This window comes from Anastrepha obliqua, chromosome 6 (genome assembly GCF_027943255.1).
Source record: "Anastrepha obliqua isolate idAnaObli1 chromosome 6, idAnaObli1_1.0, whole genome shotgun sequence".
NCBI lineage: Eukaryota > Metazoa > Arthropoda > Insecta > Diptera > Tephritidae > Anastrepha > Anastrepha obliqua.
The window spans coordinates 33,566,012-33,593,668 of record NC_072897.1 but is presented as its reverse complement, the minus strand read 5'-3'; positions in this window follow the sequence as shown (position 1 = coordinate 33,593,668).

Sequence of the window (27,657 nt, the reverse complement as noted above, 5' to 3'; positions counted from 1 at the left end):
TATGTAACTAGATAAGGTACTCTTTTTGTAAAAATGTCATTATGGTTTCTTAGATATATTCTGGTATTGTTTTGCTTATTTTTACTATGAATACACCTTTTAATGCCCTATGTCCCACTAAAGATTGATGGGCGGAAGAAACGATTACGCCTCTATAGTTTTAATTCGCATTCAGTAAGTTCAAACGCTTTTTAAAATGAGTGAAAAGGTTTTCAATCTTAAGAAGAGTTGAGAGAAGAAGATTTAATGTTCTTGCATAACCTTAAAAGTAACGAAGAATTAAATTTGCACTTTAGTATTTATATGTTTCTCCTGGCAGGATCGCCAATTAGTGTTTTGTTATTGATGTTAATTAAAAAATATAATTTTTGTAGACGCGACGCGTCTTCTTTTTTATTCATATATTTCACATACTTTAACTAAAACTCTTATTGAATTGAGTTTTATCACTGATCCGTTTTACAAAAATTCTCTTATTTATATGTATGTAAGATTGAATATTATATTTCTTTGTTACAATTGTTTATTATCTTAAACTAAATTGTTTGTTACATATATCGATATTTGATTTTACTTACTTGTTACATTTGTTTCTTATCTTAAACTAAATTGTTGAACCATTCCTTAACACTACGTACATGTCCATACATATTTGTATATATCTATAAAGGTTAATAAAAATATATGCCCTTTATTTATTATTTACCAGCTTTAACCCGCGGCCCCGATCGCGTAGGAGTAGTTTTGAGGGAGTTAGGATATGTATATAAAAGAATTACAAACAATAATTTCATAGAAAATATTTTTTTATTAATAGCCACAATATTACAATACCCGGGATCCGTTGTTATGCCTCGTTTAATAAAATCAAAACAACCAATCAGAAAAATATCAAGCAAAATTATTTTTATTAATTTTCCATCTCACAACATACAGACATTCACCTTTATAGTATAGATTCAATGGAATTTGCCGTCCCCCAGTCGATATTGCAAATTTTGTACTTACAAAAACAAAATACCTTCATAGGCGCAGAAGCAGCAGTATGCGCAGCGCGATGACCGCTTTGCCGCTATGTATTCTAAAACGAAACGAGCCCACCACATCTTCCCTCACGCGCCTATGTTGTCCATAAGCCTATCTTTCTTGAAAAAGATAAAAATATTTCGTGAATCGTCTACTTTTGTTGTGGTAAGTGCCCTTCGTTTATACATATGTATGCACAAATACATACAGTGGTTTCTGAAATTATTCGTACACCCTGCGTAGTACGTTAAAAAAATTTTAGCTTTGCGCAATATATTTGCTGTGACAATATACATATATATTTTTTGGGGCACTGTAAGAACGTTACATTCCTCATGAACTTCCACAAACGAAATCCCTGTTATTTCAACTCACACTGAAGGGTTCTAAAAAAAGCAGGCAGATGTGCAAAATGCTGCAAAACATTTATTCGTACACTTTCAGCTCATGATATTGTTGCTGCAAAAGTAACAGTAAAAATCGTTTATGTTTTCACTAATATTGCTGAAAATGAAATAAGATTGGTTTTTCTTAGATTATATCGCCGATTCAGTTTCAGTTGCACGTAATATCTTGATTGAAAATGACAAAATGGGACGAAGTGCGGATTTACATTGGAAATGCGGCAAATTTTTATTAAATTGTGCTTGGAAAACAAGTCTCTGCTCGGCAAAACCATTGGCAAATCGTTTTCTACGGTGCAAAGTGTTATTGCTAATTACATAAATACTGGTAAATTGGAAGCTAATCACCATCAAGCTGGAAGGTGGAAAATATTGACTTCACGTGAGAAACGCAACGTAGTAGCATCAGTCCCGCCAAATCCCAAAATAACCCCGACGATACTATGCCGAAATATTCAAAGGTTTCTGCATAAAAAATTATGCCCATAAACAGTCGGCAATTGTCTGGATAACGCTGGTTATCATAGCAGAGTGGCACGCAGCAAGCCCTACATTTCAGATATTAACAGACAAAAGAAATTGGAGTTCGCCAAATGCTATATAAATAAGCCCGATTCTTTTTAGGAAAACATTATTTTCAGTGATGAGTCGAAATTTAATAATTTCGGATCAGATGGCTCTCCAAAAGTTTGGCGAAAAGAAAATACTGAACTGAATGAAAAAAATGGTATTCCTACCGCTAAGCATGGAGAAGAAAATACAATGGTTTGAGGGTGCATAGCTGCATCTGAAGTAGGAAAAATGGTGTTTATTGATGATCAAATGGACAAACATCCGTATTTAAACATTTTGAAAACTAATTTGCATGATAGTGCCGTTAAACTTGAACTGGATGCTAAAGGGTTCTTGTTTCAACAAGACAATGACCTAAAACACTCATCTTATCTCGTGTAAGAATGGCTTATTTACCATTGTAAGCAGCTTAAAACTCCACCTCAATCACCGGACCTGAACCCAATTAAGCAGATCATAGCTCTTAGAAAAGAGCTTGCAGCTAATGAAACCGAGTTATTCTTAAAAAGTATGTATCGACGTTTGGAAGGAGTTATTAAAGCTAAAGGCGGCCCAACAAATTACTGAATACTCGTTTTTTCTATGATTTTTTAATAAAATATTACTGATACATATAATAAAATTCTGCCTTATTTCGTGATTGCCTGAAGTTCTCTAATTTTTACGAATATATCAAAATTTTATTCTTTTGAATAAACCGTGCTGCTGTGTCTCATGATGAAAAGAATAATGAGATGGCGCCTATCGTGGTACCGTTACTTTGTTATCAGCGAATTTGACAATAAGTTACGTGGTTTTAGCACCAGTATGGCCAGATTACCATTTTCGTAACTTGATTTAGCATTTCAATTTTTTGTTATTTAGTCTCGGAGTTTTAGTTCTTTCTTCATGACATTTTTGTAGCCTGTTCTAATTAAAAGTAGTGTTTCTAATTTTGTAAAAATACATTTTAGTTTTATTTAGCTCTACCTTTTTAACATCTGGTAGCATTGCCCGCAATTGCAGTTGCTGTTGGTGTTCTCCTGTTTCAGCAGTCAAATCTCTCGCTCGCTACTGTAGTGCCCATTTAAAGAAAATAAAATGCCCATTTAAAGAAAATAAAACACCAAATTTTTATTGAATTACTTAAAGAACTTTGTATGCGTGACAATTTGTCTTTAAAATGTGTGTTTTTTTAAATAAATGCTTTTTTAAATAAATTGTCCATAACTATACATAATTTATGAGTTTTTTGTTAAGCGAGACTCTTATGTTAAGGGAACGACTTTTTTGATTTATTTGAGGTTATGTAACTTATGTAACTAGATAAGGTACTCTTTTTGTAAAAATGTCATTATGGTTTCTTAGATATATTCTGGTATTGTTTTGCTTATTTTTACTATGAATACACCTTTTAATGCCCTATGTCCCACTAAAGATTGATGGGCGGAAGAAACGATTACGCCTCTATAGTTTTAATTCGCATTCAGTAAGTTCAAACGCTTTTTAAAATGAGTGAAAAGGTTTTCAATCTTAAGAAGAGTTGAGAGAAGAAGATTTAATGTTCTTGCATAACCTTAAAAGTAACGAAGAATTAAATTTGCACTTTAGTATTTATATGTTTCTCCTGGCAGGATCGCCAATTAGTGTTTTGTTATTGATGTTAATTAAAAAATATAATTTTTGTAGACGCGACGCGTCTTCTTTTTTATTCATATATTTCACATACTTTAACTAAAACTCTTATTGAATTGAGTTTTATCACTGATCCGTTTTACAAAAATTCTCTTATTTATATGTATGTAAGATTGAATATTATATTTCTTTGTTACAATTGTTTATTATCTTAAACTAAATTGTTTGTTACATATATCGATATTTGATTTTACTTACTTGTTACATTTGTTTCTTATCTTAAACTAAATTGTTGAACCATTCCTTAACACTACGTACATGTCCATACATATTTGTATATATCTATAAAGGTTAATAAAAATATATGCCCTTTATTTATTATTTACCAGCTTTAACCCGCGGCCCCGATCGCGTAGGAGTAGTTTTGAGGGAGTTAGGATATGTATATAAAAGAATTACAAACAATAATTTCATAGAAAATATTTTTTTATTAATAGCCACAATATTACAATACCCGGGATCCGTTGTTATGCCTCGTTTAATAAAATCAAAACAACCAATCAGAAAAATATCAAGCAAAATTATTTTTATTAATTTTCCATCTCACAACATACAGACATTCACCTTTATAGTATAGATTCAATGGAATTTGCCGTCCCCCAGTCGATATTGCAAATTTTGTACTTACAAAAACAAAATACCTTCATAGGCGCAGAAGCAGCAGTATGCGCAGCGCGATGACCGCTTTGCCGCTATGTATTCTAAAACGAAACGAGCCCACCACATCTTCCCTCACGCGCCTATGTTGTCCATAAGCCTATCTTTCTTGAAAAAGATAAAAATATTTCGTGAATCGTCTACTTTTGTTGTGGTAAGTGCCCTTCGTTTATACATATGTATGCACAAATACATACAGTGGTTTCTGAAATTATTCGTACACCCTGCGTAGTACGTTAAAAAAATTTTAGCTTTGCGCAATATATTTGCTGTGACAATATACATATATATTTTTTGGGGCACTGTAAGAACGTTACATTCCTCATGAACTTCCACAAACGAAATCCCTGTTATTTCAACTCACACTGAAGGGTTCCAAAAAAAGCAGGCAGATGTGCAAAATGCTGCAAAACATTTATTCGTACACTTTCAGCTCATGATATTGTTGCTGCAAAAGTAACAGTAAAAATCGTTTATGTTTTCACTAATATTGCTGAAAATGAAATAAGATTGGTTTTTCTTAGATTATATCGCCGATTCAGTTTCAGTTGCACGTAATATCTTGATTGAAAATGACAAAATGGGACGAAGTGCGGATTTACATTGGAAATGCGGCAAATTTTTATTAAATTGTGCTTGGAAAACAAGTCTCTGCTCGGCAAAACCATTGGCAAATCGTTTTCTACGGTGCAAAGTGTTATTGCTAATTACATAAATACTGGTAAATTGGAAGCTAATCACCATCAAGCTGGAAGGTGGAAAATATTGACTTCACGTGAGAAACGCAACGTAGTAGCATCAGTCCCGCCAAATCCCAAAATAACCCCCACGATACTATGCCGAAATATTCAAAGGTTTCTGCATAAAAAATTATGCCCATAAACAGTCGGCAATTGTCTGGATAACGCTGGTTATCATAGCAGAGTGGCACGCAGCAAGCCCTACATTTCAGATATTAACAGACAAAAGAAATTGGAGTTCGCCAAATGCTATATAAATAAGCCCGATTCTTTTTAGGAAAACATTATTTTCAGTGATGAGTCGAAATTTAATAATTTCGGATCAGATGGCTCTCCACAAGTTTGGCGAAAAGAAAATACTGAACTGAATGAAAAAAATTGTATTCCTACCGCTAAGCATGGAGAAGAAAATACAATGGTTTGAGGGTGCATAGCTGCATCTGAAGTAGGAAAAATGGTGTTTATTGATGATCAAATGGACAAACATCCGTATTTAAACATTTTGAAAACTAATTTGCATGATAGTGCCGTTAAACTTGAACTGGATGCTAAAGGGTTCTTGTTTCAACAAGACAATGACCTAAAACACTCATCTTATCTCGTGTAAGAATGGCTTATTTACCATTGTAAGCAGCTTAAAACTCCACCTCAATCACCGGACCTGAACCCAATTAAGCAGATCATAGCTCTTAGAAAAGAGCTTGCAGCTAATGAAACCGAGTTATTCTTAAAAAGTATGTATCGACGTTTGGAAGGAGTTATTAAAGCTAAAGGCGGATTATTTCGTGATTGCCTGAAGTTCTCTAATTTTTACGAATATATCAAAATTTTATTATTTTGAATAAACCGTGCTGCTGTGCCTCATGATGAAAAGAATAATGAGATGGCGCCTATCGTGGTACCGTTACTTTGTTATCAGTGAATTTGACAACAAGTTACGTAGTTTTAGCACCAGTATGGCCAGATTACCATTTTCGTAACTTGATTTAGCATTTCAATTTTTTGTTATTTAGTCTCGGAGTTTTAGTTCTTTCTTCATGACATTTTTCTAGCCTGTTCTAATTAAAAGTAGTGTTTCTAATTTTGTAAAATATACATTTTAGTTTTATTTAGCTCTACCTTTTTAACATCTGGTAGCATTGCCCGCAATTGCAGTTGCTGTTGGTGTTCTCCTGTTTCAGCAGTCAAATCTCTCGCTCGCTACTGTAGTGTTGCCTAGCTTTGGATATAAAAACGCACTAAAATGCCCATTTAAAGAAAATAAAACACCAAATTTTTATCGAATTACTTAAAGAACTTTGTATGCGTGACAATTTGTCTTTAAAATGTGTGTTTTTTTAAATAAATGCTTTTTTAAATAAATTGTCCATAAGTATACATTATTTATGAGTTTTTTGTTAAGGGGGAAGTCTACTGTGACAAGGGAAAAAACAGGCTTATTTTCCGGATTTTATTTCCAGCAAAATATTGTTCGTACATAAAATCTATTTAAACTCTTATCTTTATTATATATTTAAGTTTTTGAAAAAAAAATTTTAAGTCAAAATATTCAAAATGGCCACTGTGGCACTTCTGCAAGCGTAGGTCCGCTTTTCTATACGGTGTACACGATATCTCGAGTTCTGATAAATGAATCAGCTTAAAAATTTAATTATATATTCTCTGTAATAGTGTCTCTCGTCTGACATAGGATTTTTTTGATATCGTTATTTGTTAAATTGTTATAAACAATAGTAACATCAATTTTAGGCAAAAAAAAAGAAAAAAATTTCAAGAATTTTTTTTTCAACGCCAAAATTTTTTATCAACATAATCCTACGTCAGACGAGAGTCAATACTATGTATATGATAACAATATTTTGTTTTTTTGTTTTAGATCACCGAAACGTAAGATTTCATGTACAGCGTTTAGGCACCTAAGAAAAGCGGACCTGCGCTTGCAGAAGTGCCACAGCGGCCATTTTGAATATTTTGACTTAAAATTTTTTTTCAAAAACTTAAATATATAATAAAGATAAGAGTTTAAATAGATTTAATGTACGAGCAATATTTTGTTAGAAATAAAATCCGGAAAATAAGCCTGTTTTTTTCCCTTGTCACAGTAGACTTCCCCCTTAAGCGAGACTCTTATGTTAAGGGAACGACTTTTTTGATTTATTTGAGGTTATGTAACTTATGTAACTAGATAAGGTACTCTTTTTGTAAAAATGTCATTATGGTTTCTTAGATATATTCTGGTATTGTTTTGCTTATTTTTACTATGAATACACCTTTTAATGCCCTATGTCCCACTAAAGATTGATGGGCGGAAGAAACGATTACGCCTCTATAGTTTTAATTCGCATTCAGTAAGTTCAAACGCTTTTTAAAATGAGTGAAAAGGTTTTCAATCTTAAGAAGAGTTGAGAGAAGAAGATTTAATGTTCTTGCATAACCTTAAAAGTAACAAAGAATTAAATTTGCACTTTAGTATTTATATGTTTCCCCTGGCAGGATCGCCAATTAGTGTTTTGTTATTGATGTTAATTAAAAAATATAATTTTTGTAGACGCGACGCGTCTTCTTTTTTATTCATATATTTCACATACTTTAACTAAAACTCTTATTGAATTGAGTTTTATCACTGATCCGTTTTACAAAAATTCTCTTATTTATATGTAAGATTGAATATTATATTTCTTTGTTACAATTGTTTATTATCTTAAACTAAATTGTTTGTTACATATATCAATATTTGATTTTACTTACTTGTTACATTTGTTTCTTATCTTAAACTAAATTGTTGAACCATTCCTTAACACTACGTACATGTCCATACATATTTGTATATATCTATAAAGGTTAATAAAAATATATGCCCTTTATTTATTATTTACCAGCTTTAACCCGCGGCCCCGATCGCGTAGGAGTAGTTTTGAGGGAGTTAGGATATGTATATAAAAGAATTACAAACAATAATTTCATAGAAAATATTTTTTTATTAATAGCCACAATATTACAATACCCGGGATCCGTTGCTATGCCTCGTTGAATAAAATCAAAACAACCAATCAGAAAAATATCAAGCAAAATTATTTTTATTAATTTTCCATCTCACAACATACAGACATTCACCTTTATAGTATAGATTCAATGGAATTTGCCGTCCCCCAGTCGATATTGCAAATTTTGTACTTACAAAAACAAAATACCTTCATAGGCGCAGAAGCAGCAGTATGCGTAGCGCGATGACCGCTTTGCCGCTATGTATTCTAAAACGAAACGAGCCCACCACATCTTCCCTCACGCGCCTATGTTGTCCATAAGCCTATCTTTCTTGAAAAAGATAAAAATATTTCGTGAACCGTCTGCTTTTGTTGTGGTAAGTGCCCTTCGTTTATACATATGTATGCACAAATACATACAGTGGTTTCTGAAATTATTCGTACACCCTGCGTAGTACGTTAAAAAAATTTTAGCTTTGCGCAAAATATTTGCTGTGACAATATACATATATATTTTTTGGGGCACTGTAAGAACGTTACAATCCTCATGAACTGGCACGAACGAAATCCCTGTTATTTCAACTCACACTGAAGGGTTCCAAAAAAGCAGGCAGATGTGCAAAATGCTGCAAAACATTTATTCGTACACTTTCAGCTCATGATATTGTTGCTACAAAAGTAACAGTAAAAATCGTTTATGTTTTCACTAATATTGCTGAAAATGAAATAAGATTGGTTTTTCTTAGATTATATCGCCAATTCAGTTTCAGTTGCACGTAATATCTTGATTGAAAATGACAAAATGGGACGAAGTGCGGATTTACATTGGAAATGCGGCAAATTTTTATTAAATTGTGCTTGGAAAACAAGTCTCTGCTCGGCAAAACAATTGGCAAATCGTTTTCTACGGTGCAAAGTGTTATTGCTAATTACATAAATACTGGTAAATTGGAAGTTAATCACCACCAAGCTGGAGGGTGGAAAATATTGACTTCACGTGAAAAAGGCAACGTGTAGCATCAGTCCCGCCAAATCCCAAAATAACCCCCACGATACTATGCCGAAATATTCAAAGGTTTCTGCATAAAAAATTATGCCCATAAACAGTCGGCAATTGTCTGGATAACGCTGGTTATCATAGCAGAGTGGCACGCAGCAAGCCCTACATTTCAGATATTAACAGACAAAAGAAATTGGAGTTCGCCAAATGCTATATAAATAAGCCCGATTCTTTTTAGGAAAACATTATTTTCAGTGATGAGTCGAAATTTAATAATTTCGGATCAGATGGCCCTCCAAAAGTTTGGCGAAAAGAAAATACTGAACTGAATGAAAAAAATTGTATTCCTCCCGTTAAGCATGGAGAAGAAAATACAATGGTTTGAGGGTGCATAGCTGCATCTGAAGTAGGAAAAATGGTTTTTATTGATGATCAAATGGACAAACATCCGTATTTCAACATTTTGAAAACTAATTTGCATGATAGTGCCGTTAAACTTGAACTGGATGCTAAAGGGTTCTTGTTTCAACAAGAGAATGACCTAAAACTCTCATCTTATCTCGTGTAAGAATGGCTTATTTACCATTGTAAGCAGCTTAAAACTCCACCTCAATCACCGGACCTGAACCCAATTAACCCTAGAACACACACCCGGGTACAAATGTATCCACTTCAACTTTGAAGTGTTGTAACTTTTGAACCGCTATACCTCTATACCGCTAGCTTCGGATCTAGGAAGATTATTTAGTTTTGAGTTCAAATTCAAAATTTGAACCAGATCGGACCATTGGTTCAGGAGCTACAGCCTTCCAAACACATTATATACGTAAACACACACCCGGGATACGTTTGTACCCCAATAGTAAAAATCCTCATAATAATCAAAAAAAAAAAACAATTTTTATATTACTTTTTTATTTGAAAAATTAAAAATATTCATTTCACACATTATATTATTGACTTTTATTATAAAAATTATAAAAATGCATCTTATATCTAAGGAAAATCATGGCAAATAGAGCAATTTGTTGATGTGACCGAATGCTTAAAACACATTGGCTTCTTACATTTGGCGCACAGCTTTCTGGTTTTTCTACGGCGGTTTTCCTCTTGTGCGTACAGGTTTTGGCGTGCGCGCTGCGGCAGATGTTGATGCTGCTGTTGACACCATTGATTCCAGCGGTCGGTTGAAATATGCTTCAATAGCAATTTTAGTCGAAAAATTTCGCGTCACTTGACGATTTATGGCTCTGGCTTCAATAATGGGCATACACAATGCTTCAGCCAAGCTGCGCAGGATCTGCTTACGCTTGTTGTTTGTTCTCCAAGGCAACATAGGGTTATTCAAATCGTAGATAATGTAGGCTGCAAGAGCTGTAATGTCCAACATGTTGAAGAACATCGCTAGTGGCCATCGTTTTGTTTGTCTTTGTGTTGAATATTCCGCAAACATTTGGTCCATTCGATCAACACCACCTTTGGTACGATTATAATATTCAATTATTTCAGGTTTCCTACTGTCAGCTATTTCAGTATCATTATGCATGGTCGAAAGCAAAATTACTGCTTTATTTTTTTTGGGAACATAAGAGCACATTGTCACATTATTTTTGAAGCCAAATGTCGTTGAACCAATTGTCCTGTTTTTGTTCTGCTTCATTTCTTGAGGAATATATGATTTGTTTTTGCGCAAAGTTCCAACGATCGTGAGTTTCCAGGTGAGAAGCAGTTCTGCAACTGGCAAGGTAGTAAAAAAATTGTCCATTGTAATGTTTCGGCCACTTCCTTGGTATTTGGCAGACAAATCCTTCACCACTCGTTCGCCTTGGTTCGTTTCCCTACCAGTTTCTGCTTGGCCAGTATATATTTGTCCATGCAGTGGATATGCATTTGTGGCATCGCAAATCCACCAAACCTTGACACCATATTTAGCAGGTTTTGATGGTATGTACTGCTTAACCGTGTGCGTCCACGGTAAGGAAATAATTGTTCATCAATCGTCAAGCATGAGCTGGGCTTGTAATGTGCAGCAAGATTATTGTTCATCATCGTCCACAACTCACTGATCGGTGCTGCTTTATCAGTTAGTAAGCGTGTTGCACGAGTGTTTTTATCGTCAAATCTTAGGAACCGCAATATCGAACAGAAACGGTTGACTCCCATTGTGGCGCGATATAAAGGATAGTTTTTGACGCTCCATAAGTCTCGAACATGCTCTCCATTACTATGGTTCGCACCAGTCATAATAAGTATGCCAAAAAATGCATACAGCTCTGTTATTGACACAGGCGTCCATGACTTAGGAGTTGTGTTTGGATGCGCATTGTTGTAAGCATTATAAGTTTCTTTTGCTAACTTATTTGTGTGGCGCATAATTATATCAGCCATTTCAACGTTCATGAAACATTTGAATGTTGCTCTATTGACAACATTTCAGTGCATCTAGCTGGTCCAGAACGTTCTCTTATAATATTTTGTCTGAGTACCTGACGACTTACATTTGGTTCTTTCATCCACTCAGTACCATCACGTGCAACAAATTTTTCGCCACTAGCAGGTAATTCATTATTTTCTTCTACTTCTTCTTCATCGTCTTCTTCATCATCCTCATAGTCCGCATAATCAGGTAATACTTCTGCGGCACTTTGCGAAACTTCAGAATCGTCATCAGCAATTTTAATGTCATTGAATTGAATTTCTTCTTCATCTTCTGAGGCAAAGTCATAGGGAGCGTCATCGTCACAAATTTCATCAAATAAAGATTGTATATATGATTCTCGTTGTTCCTCAGTTAGCCTGCATAATAAAAAAAATTAGTATATGTCCATTTGTGGAACAATATCAAGACGCACACCACAAATAGGAGGAGGAGCTCGGCCAAACACCTAACAGAAGTGTACGCGCCAATTATTTATTTTTTATATGTTTACATTGTTGCTTATTTCACATTTTTTACCTTCTATATGCTGCACTTGATAAATATTCGTTTCTTCTTGAAGTCATTTCGTATCCAGTTATTTATAGTTCCAGTTATATTTATTTTCACTTATATTTTCACTTCTTACACTTTTGAGCACCAAAACAATAATGAAAATATCAACAGGAAGCATTTATAGCAACACCTCGTGTGAAAACAACCCTTGCAGCTGCATATAAAATACAAAAACCAGTTATACCAGTGTATTTGCTACCTACGTACCCATACCTTGCGGGACCTTTTTGCACATATTTTTTGAAACAGGTAGACTATTTCAATCAAATGAAAACCAAAATGTGTTTTCGGTGTTACTCTACAAGTATATTATTATAAATTATATTATTTTGTTTTGCATTTATCAGGACAACAACAAAAACAAAAATCCACTGTTGCATGTCCTGAATTTATTTGCCCATATCGCTGGAACCAGTAGGAATATTCGAATGAAACAAAAGACAAAATACTTGTTATATATTAAAATATACATCTAAAAAAAAAATCATTGAAATCGGTTGAATAAGCATTAAAAAAACCGAAAAATAAGGTCCCGGGTACAAACGTATCCCGGGTGTGTGTTTACGTGGTATTTTCTGGGTGTGCGTTCTAGGGTTAAGCAGATCATAGCTCTTAGAAAAGAGCTTGCAGCTAATGAAACCGAGTTATTCTTAAAAAGTATATATCGACGTTTGGAAGGAGTTATTAAAGCTAAAGGCGGCCCAACAAATTACTGAATACTCATTTTTTCTATGATTTTTTAATAAAATATTCTTTATACATATAATAAAATTCTGCCTTATTTCGTGATTGCCTGAAGTTCTCTAATTTTTACGAATATATCAAAATTTTATTCTTTTGAATAAGCCGTGCTGCTGTATCTCATGATGAAAAGAATAATGAGATGGCGCCTATCGTGGTACCGTTACTTTGTTATCAGCGAATTTGACAATAAGTTACGTGGTTTTAGCACCAGTATGGCCAGATTACCATTTTCGTAACTTGATTTAGCATTTCAATTTTTTGTTATTTAGTCTCGGAGTTTTAGTTCTTTCTTCATGACATTTTTCTAGTCTGTTCTAATTGTAAGTAGTGTTTCTAATTTTGTAAAATATACATTTTAGTTTTATTTAGCTCTACTTTTTTAACATCTGGTAGCATTGCCCGCAATTGCAGTTGCTGCTGGTGTTCTCCTGTTTCAGCAGTCAAATCTCTCGCTCGCTACTTTAGTGTTGCCTAGCTTTGGATATAAAAACGCACTAAAATGCCCATTTAAAGAAAATAAAACACCAAATTTTTATTGAATTACTTAAAGAACTTTGTATGCGTGACAATTTGTCTTTAAAATGTGTGTTTTTTTAAATAAATTGTCCATAACTATGCATACTAAATTTAGGAGTTTTTTGTTAATCGAGACTCTTATGTTAAGGGAACGACTTTTTTGATTTATTTGAGGTTATGTAACTTATGTAACTAGATAAGGTACTCTTTTTGTAAAGATGTCATTATGGTTTCTTAGATATATTCTGGTATTGTTTTGCTTATTTTTACTATGAATACACCTTTTAATGCCCTATGCCCCACTAAAGATTGATGGGCGGAAGAAACGATTACGCCTCTATAGTTTTAATTCGCATTCAGTAAGTTCAAACGCTTTTTAAAATGAGTGAAAAGGTTTTCAATCTTAAGAAGAGTTGAGAGAAGAAGATTTAATATTCTTGCATAAACTTAAAAGTAACAAAGAATTAAATTTGCACTTTAGTATTTATATGTTTCCCCTGGCAGGATCGCCAATTAGTGTTTTGTTATTGATGTTAATTAAAAAATATAATTTTAACTAAAACTCTTATTGAATTGAGTTTTATCACTGATCCGTTTTACAAAAATTCTCTTATTTATATGTAAGATTGAATATTATATTTCTTTGTTACAATTGTTTATTATCTTAAACTAAATTGTTTGTTACATATATCAATATTTGATTTTACTTACTTGTTACATTTGTTTCTTATCTTAAACTAAATTGTTGAACCATTCCTTAACACTACGTACATGTCCATACATATTTGTATACATCTATAAAGGCTAATAAAAATATATGCCCTTTATTTATTATTTACTAGCTTTAACCCGCGGCCCCGATCGCGTAGGAGTAGTTTTGAGGGAGTTAGGATATGTATGTAAAAGAATTACGAATATATAAAAATTTTATTCTTTGAATAAACCGTGCTGCTGTGTCTCATGATGAAAAGAATAATGAGATGGCGCCTATCGTGGTACCGTTACTTTGTTATCAGCGAATTTGACAACAAGTTACGTGGTTTTAGCACCAGTATGGCCAGATTACCATTTTCGTAACTTGATTTAGCATTTCAATTTTTTGTTATTTAGTCTCGGAGTTTTAGTTCTTTCTTGATGACATTTTTCTAACCTGTTCTAATTAAAAGTAGTGTTTCTAATTTTGTAAAATATACATTTTAGTTTTATTTAGCCATACTTTTTTAACATCTGGTAGCATTGCCCGCAATTGCAGTTGCTGTTGGTGTTCTCCTGTTTCAGCAGTCAAATCTCTCGCTCGCTACTGTAGTGTTGCCTAGCTTTGGATATAAAAACGCACTAAAATGCCCATTTAAAGAAAATAAAACACCAAATTTTTATTGAATTACTTAAAGAACTTTGTATGTGTGACAATTTGTCTTTAAAAGATGTGTTTTTTTAAATAAATGCTTTTTTAAATAAATTGTCCATAACTATACTTAATTTATCAGTTTTTTGTTAAGCGAGACTCTTATGTTAAGGGAACGACTTTTTTGATTTATTTGAGGTTATGTAACTTATGTAACTAGATAAGGTACTCTTTTTGTAAAAATGTCATTATGGTTTCTTAGATATATTCTGATATTGTTTTGCTTATTTTTACTATGAATACACCTTTTAATGCCCTATGTCCCACTAAAGATTGATGGGCGGAAGAAACGATTACGCCTCTATAGTTTTAATTCGCATTCAGTAAGTTCAAACGCTTTTTAAAATGAGTGAAAAGGTTTTCAATCTTAAGAAGAGTTGAGAGAAGAAGATTTAATGTTCTTGCATAACCTTAAAAGTAACAAAGAATTAAATTTGCACTTACAGAATATGAAGAATCAACAAATTTTCGTTAACACTGAAATTTTCTCAGAGTGACCTTTTTTAACCTTCTTTTGTTTAATAATACAGTTTTTTTTAACTTACAATTTCGGTACCTTTGAATTAAAAAAGAAACAAATACCAAATTTAAACATTTTCGCATATTGGGTATAAAAAAGTACTAAATTTATTGCGAAGAACAAATGGTTGGCAACACTGCACAACTCGGCAAACGTGACGTCAGGCACTCGCAATCAGGCGCAATCTTGTTTCTATCATTCTTGGGTGTGTCTGTTTATAAACTGTGAGTGTACGAATAAATTGTGTGACCACTGTATATATAAGCAAATATGCCTTGTGAGTGGCCGAGAATTAGGCGACAGTCATATCGAATGGCGTTTGTTTTAGCTGCTGTGTGTCAAGCGAGCAGAATCATCCACTAATAATGTAAACAAAAACGCCGTTAGCTTAAAACAAGTTTCCGTCTTTCGAATTTCGTAGGTACTATTTGAAACTTCAAATCCATTTATTTTTGCTCTCTTATAGGAGATAAATACTTAATTAAGATATATCGTCCCCTATGGGATTAACCAATTAAATTTAAAGAAATGTACGAAATAAGTAATATGGCCGTGGAGGTAGAAATTTGCTTTGGAATAAGATTGCTGCTATTTCTTTTGCTATAGTGTATCTATGCTTATAAGAACGAATTAGAGTACTTTTAGCGAATCGGCTGCGTCGTACAGTGTCTTCGAAGCGGGCACAAATACAAAATTTTGTTGTCCGAAATATAGACGTATTTGGATTGTTTAAATGCTTCAGAAAAAACATTCTTAGCCCTCATTTTAGACACAATTTCATCCAACACATAAAGGCTATGAAAAAAAAAAACAAGAAAACAAACCCGAATGTCAATGATTCAGCGTAGTCTAGCCTACTATCGAAAAAATTGTTATCAAAATTCATCCACTTATGCCCACTGTTCATATTGAGCAGCAGCAATCTACGTCGTTTACCCTTTCTGTATGTGAGCAAAACCATCATTGGTCTTATTTTATACTTCTTACTTTATGTAAAAAGGAGATGGACAGTCTATTTGAGTTGAAATGGGGTGCTAGTAGTGGCAGTACATACAAAAAAAATTTTGTTCGAGATTGTGACTATATGGTTTAAGTTATCACACTCTATCACTCATAAAGATAAATATATAATTCTTTGGATAGGAATTTAAGGCGAAGTTATATTCTTAAGTTTGAATCGGGCATAAAATTAAGTCCTAGCTCCTTCTGTCGATATGTTAAGTCCAGGAAATCATGCTCAAGTATTCCTTCCGTTGTCTATTATAGTGAAACTCAAGCATATTTTTCTCTAGACGCAGCTTACGCTGAAAATTTCAGTAGCCTTGGATTTGATTCATGAGTGTTACTTGAATATGAATTCACCAGTTATTATTGGTTCGTTAACTTTAACACTTTCTGATGTTGAAAAAGAAATTCGGCAACTTAAAGCATCAACAAAATCTGATGTAGATGGGCTACATTCGTATCTTTTTTAAAATCTGCTCTGTAATATCCACTTTTATTAGTTCAACAAATTCCTTGGAATGTGACAACCATATATCCAGTATTCAAAAGTGACAATAAGAATAAAATATATAAACGTTATTTTCATTCTTGCTTTTTACTTATTCGTCCGTTTTAGGAATTGCATACGGTGTCAATCTCTTTTGGCTGCGATTTCAACCGACATAGACCAAAATGGGCCGTGGTGCAGAAATTTTCTTAGAACTACGTCAATTAATTATAAAACTGTATTTTGGAAAAAAAATCCTATCGCGAAATTGGTAAACTTGTCGATAAATCATGGTCCAGTGTTCGAAACATCTTTATGCATTATTGCAATACTGGCAAAATAGCTCCGGAGAGCAGATCGGGCCGCCCAAAATAATTAACCGAACGACAGGAGCGAATTATGGTGTTCACGGTGGCACACAATCCAAAAACTTCGGCTGTCAAATTGTGCGAGATCCTACCAAACTCATTTGAAATCAATTTCAACCCCCAAACTGTTCGAAATACCCTTTATAAGTCTGGGTATCATGGCCGGGTTCCTCGACGCAAACCCTTCATTTCGAAGGTAAATAAGAAAAAGATACTAGAATTTGCTAATTTGCATTGCAATAAGCCCAACGCTTTTTGAACACCTCCATATTTAGTGATGAATCAAAATTCTATTTATTGGGGTCAGATGGAGCACAAAAGATTTGGAGAAAGCCAAATAAAGAGCTTCAAGAAAACAACCTTCTCAAAACAGTTAAACACGGTGGAGGAAATGTGGTGGTTTGGAGGTGTTTTGCGGCATCTGGTGGCCGAAAGCTCATGTTCATAGATGAGACAATGGATAAGCATATGTATCGCGACATTCTTAATCGTGCCCGATTTCATGAGTGGTTCACACGTTTCAGAGAAGGCTGAAATGACAATGAACATACCCCAAATCATTAATCACCAAAAGCTCCATCGAAATTGTTCGTAAATTTATCAAAAATGAGTCGAAATCATCATTGAAATGCATGGAATCGTAGTTGAATATCTTCAAAACACCGATTTATTGCATTTTAACTGATCATTTGGGTTTACGAAAGGTCTGTGTATGTTTCATTCCGCACAAGTTAACTCAGGACCAAAAATTGCTCAGAATTCAACCATCGAAAGACGTCATTAAAGAGGCGAGAAAGACGAGAACTAAAGTGAACTGAAACTAAGCGTCTAATTGCCGAATGGAAGGTCCCAGACGAGCCACCACCCGAAAGTTCGCGTTTGGAGAAGTCAAAAATCAAGTCGATGCCCATTTGTTTTTACGATTTCAAAAGAATTGTCCACAAGGAGTTCGTGTCAATGAGTCAAACCGTCAATGCAATTTTCTATCTTGGTGTTTTGAAGCATTTGTTGCATCGCATTCGTCAAATTCACCCTGAATACCGCGAAGAACTTTCTCCTTGCGCTTATTGCATTATAATTCATCATCTTATCAATCCACTGTTGTGACTGATTTGTGACTAGAAATTGCATTTTAACCATCAATTACTCACCGTATTCGCTGGATATGGCTCCCTGTGACTTCTATCTAATCAGAAAATTGCATTTGGTCATGAAAGGAAAACGTTTTGCGTCCAAAGAGGCCATCCAAAAGCCTTATACCGGCATCCTGAAGGGTATTTCGGTCAATGACCTGAAGCACTCTTTCGAAAGCATTTAGATTGCACATAACAGAGGGGACTATTTTGAATAAATAAACCCGAAATTATCCAAACAAAGCTTTCGTCGTTTCTATTTTAGTTCAGTCTTGTTTATTTTGGACTTCATCTTGAATATATATAGGTTGGCGGACGGTTCATCGCTATCCATCGTTTTCATTTAACTTGTTTACAAAGGCTCTGATTTGTTCCTCAAGCTTACTAAAACGGTTTTTAGTTTCAAGATCTCTTTTTCCGCCGGTCTGATAGCGGATGAGCCAATATCCAATACGCTCTGAGGCTCTCGATTCGGCGCGTCTTATTCGTCGGCGTTCTTCCCAGTAAATGAACTTGTCTTCAGCTTTTATCAAAGATCTTTGTCTTCCGAAACAAGGATATTTTGCTTTTCCCTGCCATTTATTTCTTTTTTTTTGGTTAAAGTGCTCCATTTTTTAGTTTTTGAGTTCCCATATCTTCTCATAAGCTCGAAGTAAACATATCAAAAGCGGGTCCCCAGTACTCCAATAAATTAAAGCCTTTTTGAGCTCAGTTTCAACATGTTAAAATAAATTATGGGGGCATTGGTTGTTAGTTAAATTATCAATTACAATACTATAACTTAGGTATTTAAGTTGTTAATTTAGGTCACCATTTGGGGAACAATTTTGTGCGCTAAATGATCTGCGGCCTCAACGGCCTTCCTGAACGATGACGACCCCCCCCACCGCTTTCGAAGTTGGACTTATACTCCTTCAACACATTCCAGACTTTTTGACCCCTGTGCTGGTAGTCGCGGCATTCTGCCACCTGAGTATGCTGAGGTGAAACTCAGCAGAAATGGCTGGTGGGCTAATGACGTGACTGCCCCTGTCCCGCTAAAACCTTGGCAGGCCTCAGAATACGTTCCAAACTCGTAGCCATTGGGTTGGCGGTGTAGGTGCGGTTGAGACGACTCCCGTCTTTGTCTCCGGTCTGGCTCTGAACGCATGCCCCATAAGAACATGCGTCAACCTTCGCATGGACTCCCTGCTACGACACAAACAACCATGGGACCCTTTAAGGACGACTACACACTACGGGTTTGGACAGCGGCTTCGAGTGGGGACCCACTGAATACAATAATGAATAACAACAAAACAACAAGAACAAACAACAACCGGAACCGAGTCCCAAAACCACCTCTCTCAAGACAGGAGGAGAGAAATCGCCTCCTCGAAAATTTTTGCTCCTGGGGGTAGTCTCTAGTGGGGGTAAGCATCGGAATCGATGCGTAAGGTAGTAACCAAGGGAGACACCGAGGGAAAGTCGGAACCGACTTTCAGTATCAATCGGGGGGTAAAGGGTGGGAATCCACCTTTGATAGGTAGCGGAGTACAAACGGAACCGTCTGCAATTCCTAAAGTAGGGGCGATGGATGGGAGCAAGCACCAACAAGGGACTTTCTCCTAGTTTTCCGGGGACTTCGGGAGTATCTCTAGTCCTAAACGCAGCAGGGGCAGAGTAAATGGTCCTTCTCTGATCTTCGTATGGCTACCAAGATCCTGGAGCTTTATGGTGGGCAGAATGACCCTCAGTTATCTGAGAAGCATTCCTAGACGCTCGAGTGGACCAGGAAGGTCATCAGGGGAGCAGAGAAGGGCAGTGGAAAGGGAGTGGAAGCGAATGCGCCACAATTGGACTCGGGAGTTAAAAGGCAACGCTCCCAGAAAGAGAATATCCCGGAAGAAAAGAGGCCCAGGATTGGTGGTGGCCCGCCAAAGTCATTTCACGAAGTCGCTAAACAGGCGGGCTCGATCATTCTTGGAGTAATGGACAGCGGTAAGGAAGACGGCGCTATCTCTAGGGAGAAATGGAAGAGGGTAGCGTCCGCCATCTCCGCAGCTTTTATGAGGGTAGTGAGGGAAAACCCTGCGTTCAGGACGAAAAGCTACAATCTGGTGGCGTATAGCGGGATAGGTAATCCATGATCCTGTATACTCATCAGAAACGAACTTAACGCATTTATTTTGCCTAATTTCAGCAATGAGGACATTGTAACGGTGAGCCTGGAGGGCCCTTCTGGGAAGCTATGGCTGATGTCCTTCTAGGTGGAACCACCTCCGGTGCTGCTAAGGAAAACCCTGGCTTAATCAAAACCCAGGAAAATCGGCGTTACTATAGGCACTGATGCGAACTCCCATCACACCTGCTGGGGAAGTTCAAATAGCAATGCAAGAGGTGAGTCACTTTTTGGTTATATTTTAAACGAGGACTTGTTCATCTCTAACAGAGGTAAGGACCCCACTTTCATCACCGCAGCCAGAGAGGAGGTGCTTGACCTCACTCTGGCTTCTTCTTTACTGATAAGCCGAATCTCCGATTGGAAGGTGCTAAATGCTCACTCCTTCTCAGACCATAGGTATATTCAGTTCTCTCTCGCCGAAACTCGTCCAATAAGATCCGCCTACAGGAACCTGAGAAGGACGGACTGGGATGCATTCTACAGATATTTACTGAACCTACTCCCCAAAGCACCGGGAGGAAATCTAGATCTATCGGAAGAAGCGATCGACGAAGTGGTGATCAGCTTCCAACAATGCCCTGGAAACCTCTTGTCCAACAAAAGCTTTTCCCAGGAAGGAAAAACCGCCTCGGTGGACAGCGGAGCTCTCTGGGCCTATTAGGGACTCTTGGAGAAGCTTTTGCGAGAGTGTAGAGGGCTGCCATGAGTCTTCCAGGCTTAGACGAGTACTCATGAAGAGTTCCGCTCCCTTGGGGTACTTAAGAGACGAATTGGGACGTTGGGCGATGAACAGCGAGGAGTCACTAAAGTTACTTCTCGACGCCCATTTTACGACGAGCCCAGCACCTAGCAGCACCGGCCTGGAAAGCAGTTCAACTTGCATTCGGGACCGGGGCTGGTTGCTGGATAAGCGGCGCCTGGCTTGGGCGATTGACTCCTTTAGACCCTTCAAGTCGCCTGGTCCTGACGGCATCATTCCTGCACAACTGCAAAAATCAGTAGAGGTATCATGCCGTTGCTTGAGCCCTAGCTATGCGAGCTCCGTAGCCAGGAGCTATATACCGAGATAATGGAGGGCGGTGAAGGTTGTCTTTATACCCAAGGCAGGCAAGTGCTCGCATGTCTCCCCTAAGGACTTCAGGCCGATCAGTCTCTCATCTTTTTTGCTAAAAACCCTTCAGAGACTGATTGACCTGCACATAAGAAGCGAAATTCCTCGGGGTTGGTTGTCGCATACTCAACATGCTTATTACAAGGGCAGATCGGTGGAATCTGCCCTGCACACAATTGTGAAAGATATTGAGGAGTATCTTTCTCAGAAGGACCTTGCGGTGGGCGCCTTCCTCGACATCAAGGGGGCTTTTACAACGTGAAGTCTCTAGGTATAATCCTTGACAGGAAGCTTACATGGAAGCCCAATATTGAAGAAAGAGTGAGGAAGGCAACAATCGCCTTGTATGGATGCAAAGGCGCAATTGGTAAAAGATGGGGCCTTTCGCCTAGAGTTGTTTTCGGGCTATATAATACTATTGTAAAGCCTATCTTTTTATATGGAGTCATAGTCTGGTGGAACTCACTAGGGACCAGACATTGGTGAAGAAACTGAAGAGAGTTCAGAGGGCGGAATCAGTAGGGCTCTTCGAACGACTCCTACTCTGGCACTCAACGCAATGTTAAATGTGGTACCCGTAGACATTGCAGGCAGAATTGCCGCTATGCGTACCGCAATCAGCCTAAAGGGCTGAGGCTATAAGCTCAACCTCACTTATGGGCACTCAAGCATCCTTAGAAACTTCGAGTTCATCCCTCTGTCAACGGATCAGTGTATACCTTCGTTTAGTCCAATCGGAACCTTCTCCACTTACATTCCGTCAAGGGAAGAGTGGAGGGAGGGCTACACTTGGGGCAGGGCCTGGTGAACTTGTTCACGGATGGATCGAAGTTGGAAGGAAATGTTGGCGGAGGAGTCTTTTGCGAGCTTTGCGAGCTCCCTATCAGACTCAAATTCAGGTTATCGGACCACTGCAGTGTGTTCCAGGCAGAGGTAGCCGTAATCAAGGAGGCAGCTGATTGGCTGCTCAAATGTGCACTAACAGTCAAGAAGATAAATATTTACTCCGACAGCCAAGCGGCAATAAGGGCCCTCGGGTCTATGACGGTGCATTCGGAATTGGTCACCCTCACCTGGGTTCCTGGTCACAGCGACATTGCGCGAAACTGTGTGGCGAATTAGTTAGCCAGACAAGGGGCATGTGAGGTGATTTCCCCGCGAAGGGAGAGAATTGGGATCCCCCTGACTACCTGCGGTCTGCTCCTGGAAAGATGGGTATCGCACCAACTCACCGAGCGCTGGGCAAGTACACAAACGTGTAAGGTCGCGAAATCCTTCTGGCCACGTGTGGACGGAGGCGCTCGGGCGAGCTTCTGAGGCTGACAAAATATCCGCTCTCTAATCTCGTGGGTTTTCTCACAGGACACAATGCGCGAATCACCTCGAGTCCTTTTTACCCTGGATGTATGGAGGATGAGGTGGAATCATCTCAACACCTTCTCCTTAGCTGCCCTGCTCTGACGGGGCTAAGATCAAGGCATCTTGGCTCCTACTTCTTTGCCACGCCTGCTGACATAGCTGGCGCTGATATTAAAAATCTGATGAATTTCATCAGCAGCCTAAAGCGGTTGACGCAAACATAGTCATCGTTAGTAATCTGCACGCCCCTAACCATCCCAGCACCACTTCTCCCCGCCCTCTCCTTGCATCCCATCGGTCTTTCTCTCTCACCTCAGCCCCTTCATAATGGTATATATTACAAAGGACGAATCTTTCTTTGTCCAAGTGTGCCCAATCCCTGGGCAACTACACCAACCTAACCTAACCTACATACTTTATGCTTAGATGTATGTTTAAAAAACTCACTTTTCGTAAGCTCAGAGGCTTCCAGCTTTTCAGAGGTTTCCAGCTTGTAGCTATACACACTTCTGCCAACTTGTGGCCTTATGGTCACTTTTCTAGAATACTTTCACACTAATTTCCCATGAAAGTCGGCACGATTTAGTGACGATACTAAATTAATATCACATTATTAAAAACTTTAAACTGGGAGGCATGAAATTTAGACGAATATTGCCTGGAGCGAACTTAAAAGATTCAAAACCGCACTCGTCCGATGTAACAATTCAAGTGTTAATTTTATTGTTTTCTATCCTTATATTAGTGCCTAAAACTAAGCTAAAGGAATAGGGAAAACGAAATATTAGTAAGTGGTAAGTTAGAGGGAAATGATAGTAAATAGAAATAAGAATAACGGTAGGTATATAGCTATATAAATAGAGTCAATGAAAGTAAATAGCGCAAGGTAAGTGTTTTTTTTTTTTTAATTTTTTATTGCAACTAGTTCATAAATACTTACAAATGACTATCAAGCAGCTTAATTATGATAACAATACACAATTTTCACTCTACATGACATAAAGCATTTCTATGGAGGTATAAGATCGCTAGGTTTAGTGCGTCTGAGCCTTCGTATTAATCCGTTGGTTTCAATTAAATTAAGTGCTTCTTCATTGTTGTGGTTTATTAGTCTTTCTTAATGGGCAACCGCAATCTTTGCGATTTCAGTGTTGACGGAGTTTTGTTTAAGGTCGCGCTCAATGTCGGAACTTCTGCAGTACCATGGTGCTTTGACAATGCACCTAAGGACCTTATTTTGGAAGTGTTGGATTTGGTTTTTCGTACTTTGACTGGCGCACCACCATAGCTGCGCACCATAACAGCTTGTTTTCTATCGTGAGAGCTGATCTGCTACCCATGAGCCATTGCATGTTTTTGAGTTTGATGCCCAATTCTTGCCTCTTTTTCTTGACATGCTCTTTCCATCGAAGTTTGCAGTCAAGTGTCATACCTAGGTACTTCGCATAGTTTGAGTATGGGACCTGTTGATCATCTGTGTATAGTGGTATATGTTGTATTTTAGTGTTTGTTAAACCTTCGTGAACTGATTTTGTTTGGTTAAGTTTAATTTTCCATGTATTAGTCCATTGGCAGATTTTATTTAACGCGGTTTGTAATGTGGCTGTCGATTCGTTTTCAGTTTCACCAACTGCAATCAAGGCGGTGTCATCTGCAAACGTTGCTGTGACGTAATTAGGATCAGACGGTAGGTCATGTGTAAATATAAGGTAGAGCAGAGGCCCAAGAACGCTGCCTTGAGGTACTCCTGCATTTATTTGTCGAAGACTTGAATAAGCTTCATCTTGTTTGACTCGAAAATAGCGATCTGATAAGTACGACTCCAAGATTTCGTAGTATTGCTTAGGAAGTATTAATTTTAGTTTAAAAAGCAAACCTGTGTGACAAACTTTATCGAATGCCTTTGCCACATCGAGGAATACGCGAGAACATACTTTTTTATTTTCGACTACTTATTCTATTTCGTGCGGGAAACTGTGTACCTGGTCGATTGTAGAATGTTTACTTCGAAAACCAAACTGATGTGTTGGAATTTTTTTTTTGTTCTATTATTTTATTGAGTCTTTTAATCAACAGCTTTTCAAACAGCTTTGAGATCACTGGTAGGAGTGATATAGGTCTATACGATGAAACTTCGTGTCCAGGTTTGCCTGGTTTTTGAAGCATAATAACCTCCACAGTTTTCCAGAGAATAGAGACGTAATGGAACTTAAAAGATGCATTCATTATGCTAGTGAGAATTTGGATGCTTTTAGGTGGAAGTTGCTTGAGTATTTCTGCAGTGATTATATTATATATTTTTATTTTTTAGCATTTTAATTTCTCTTTTTAGTTCGGCGCTCGAGACTCGTGGAATTTCTTCAAACTTTTGGAGCAGGGATGTAGACAGGCTTTTGGATGTTGCCTCATGAGGTGTAAAAATATCAGCTAGATAATCTGCATATAGTTTTGCTTTCTGGGAACTGTTATTAGCCCATTTTCCTTCTTTTATCTTGAGAGGAGGACAGTGCATTTGTGGCCTTTTTAAGTACTTTGTGCATTTTCATAAAGCGTAATCCACACTACGATCGTTGGACAATGAATGCAAGTAACGAGAAAACCCATCATTTTTTTATTTCTTTATTTTCCAACTAAGGTCATTGGTCATTTTGTTTAACGTAGTTTTATCTATTGGTGCTCGTGTTTGATGCCACTTCCTGCGAAGTTTTCTCTTTAGTGAAATAAGATCTCTGATGTCCTTCGGGTATTGAGTAATGACTGCGGTTTTTTTAATAGTTGAAGTACTTTTCCATGCGGCAAGTTGCGCATTGGACGTAAAATTTTGAACTTCACTATCTAATTGTTTCTCATTAACTATTTGTGCTGCATTATTTTTGGAATTTTGTAGAATTTTCTTGAAGTAATGCCAATCTGTGAATCGGTTACTCAATTTGTCCATATGTTCTTTAAAAATGATATGCTCGCTGAGAGACAAAAATATTGGTGAGTGATCCGAGCTTAGATAATCACTAACTTCAATTTCTAGAAAGTTTCGAGATATTTTGTTGACTATGAAGAAATCGATTAGGTCGGGCATTTTTTTGGAATCAGTTGGTCAGTACGTTTGCATGTTGTGACCGCATCATATCCAGCAAGTTGCACTGCCTTATGTAATTCTCTTCCTTTCGTTGTAGTTAGTCTTGAACACCAGTATACGTTTTTAGCGTTAAAGTCTCCACCCATGATGAATCTATTTTTATAATAGGACTATGAATAAGTTCGTGCGGTTTTTTTCGAAATTTGAAACTTTATTGACGTAAAATGGTTACAAATTTAATATTCAAAGTATTGTCCATCGCTTGCTACTACTTTTCCCCATCTTTCTGGCAATTCACGGATTCCCTTTGTGAAAAATTCGGTCGGTTTTGCCGCAATCCACGAATCGATCCATTTTTTGACTTCATCGTAATTACGGAAGTGCTGGTCAGCCAGGCCATGTTGCATCGATCGGAAGAGATAGTAATCGGATGGCGCAAGGTCTGGACTATACGGCGGGTGGGGTAGGACATCCCATTTGAGCGTTTCTAAGTATGTTTTGACCACTTGTGCAACATGTGGCCGAGCATTGTCATGTTGCAAAATAACTTTGTCGTGTCTATCGGCGTATTGCGGCCGTTTTTCTCGCAGTGCTCGGCTCAAACGCATCAATTGTCGTCGGTAGACATCCCCCGTAATCGTTTCATTCGGTTTCAGTAGCTCATAATACACAACACCCAGCTGGTCCCACCAGATACACAGCATAACCTTCAGGCCATGAATATTCTGCGCCGACGTCGATGTTGAAGCATGGCCAGGATATCCATACGTTGCCCGACGTTTTGGATTGTCGTAATGGACCCACTTTTCATCGCCAGTCACAATTCGATGCAAAAAACCCTTTCTTTTGTGCCGTTGAAGCAGTTGTTCGCATGCCATAAAACGGCGTTCAACGTCTCTTGGCTTCAATTCATACGGCACCCAATGGCCTACCTTTCGGATCATTCCCATGGCTTTTAAACGTTTGGAAATGGTTGATTGATCAACTCCCAAAGTTTTTGCAACCTCTTCTTGCGTTTGAGCCGGATCTTGATCGAGCAATTCCTCCAATTCGGTATCCATGAACTTTGGCGGCGCACCCTCGCGTTCTTCGTCTTCCAAGCCAAAATCACCACTTTTAAAGCGTGCAAACCACTTCTGGCACGTTCGCTCAGCTAGAGCATGCTCACCATAAACATCCACCAAGATACGATGACTTTCGGCTGCTTTTTTCTTCATATTAAAATAATGAAGAAGAATTCCCCGCAAAAACACATTATTTGGCACGAAATTCGACATTTTCAAGTGTGGTAAAAATATTGTTGTTTACGCTTCAAATAAAAAACTTATACTGACGTTTGTGCCTTACGACAATAGCTCTCCAATGAATGTTTGGAAATGTGGATCGATGGAATAATAATCAAGTTACGCCATCTGTTGTAAAACCGCACGAACTTATTCATAGTCCTATTATCTTTTTAATATATAATAATATAATTGGCGCGTACACCCTTTTTGGGTGTTTGGCCGAGCTCCTCCTCCCATTTGTGGTGTGCGTCTTGATGTTGTTCCACAAATGGAGGGACCTACAGTTTCAAGCCGACTCCGAACGGCAGATATTTTCATGAGGAGCTTTTTCATGGCAGAAATACACTCGGAGGTTGGCCATTGCCTGCCGAGGCGCGACCGCTATTAGAAAAATGTTTTTATTAATTTTGGTTTTACCGAGATTCGAACCAAC